This window comes from Octopus bimaculoides, chromosome 1 (genome assembly GCF_001194135.2).
Source record: "Octopus bimaculoides isolate UCB-OBI-ISO-001 chromosome 1, ASM119413v2, whole genome shotgun sequence".
In the NCBI taxonomy this organism is placed as follows: Eukaryota; Metazoa; Mollusca; class Cephalopoda; order Octopoda; family Octopodidae; genus Octopus; species Octopus bimaculoides.
In genome coordinates this window covers 80,458,377-80,459,279 of record NC_068981.1, presented here as the reverse complement: position 1 = coordinate 80,459,279, position 903 = coordinate 80,458,377, and positions in this window count along the sequence as shown.

Here is a 903-nt window from a genome sequence, read left to right as displayed (position 1 = left end):
CGCCTCGGTGAGGCCCAATGTACGAAGGTCTTGCCTCACCACCTCAGCCCAGGTCTTCCTGGGCCTACCTCTTCCACGGGTTCCCTCAACTGTTAGGGTGTGGCACTTTTTCATGCAGCTATCCTCATCCATTCTCACCACATGTCCATACCAGCGCAATCGTCTCTCTTGCACACCACAACTGATGCTTCTAATGTTCAGCTTTTCTCTCAAGATACTTACACTCTGACGGGTATTCACATTGACATTACACATCCAACGGAGCATACTGGCTTCATTCCTTGCGAGCTTACGTATGTCCTCAGCAGTTACAGCCCATGTTTCACTGCCATGTAGCATGGCTGTTATTATATTATATCATATTATGTTATATAATTTATATAATACTAGCAGAAATACCCGGCTTTGCCCGGGTTAAAGAGAATAATGAAATCTAAAAACGCCGTCTAGACTACGCATCATCTTTATATATAGAGATGTATATACACACACGCACCCAAACACACGTATATATATGTATATCAATATAAATATATGAAAGTCAATGAAGTTTCGTAAAAGAACGTGATCATGTACATAATTTCTTGCTGTTGTGATTATAACACCTCATTGAAGCCAGTATGCTCCGTTGGATGTGTAATGTCAATGTGAATACCCGTCAGAGTGTAAGTATCTTGAGAGAAAAGCTGAACATTAGAAGCATCAGTTGTGGTGTGCAAGAGAGACGATTGCGCTGGTATGGACATGTGGTGAGAATGGATGAGGATAACTGCGTGAAAAAGTGCCACACCCTAACAGTTGAGGGAACCCGTGGAAGAGGTAGGCCCAGGAAGACCTGGGCTGAGGTGGTGAGGCAAGACCTTCGTACATTGGGTCTCACCGAGGCGATGACTACTGACCGAG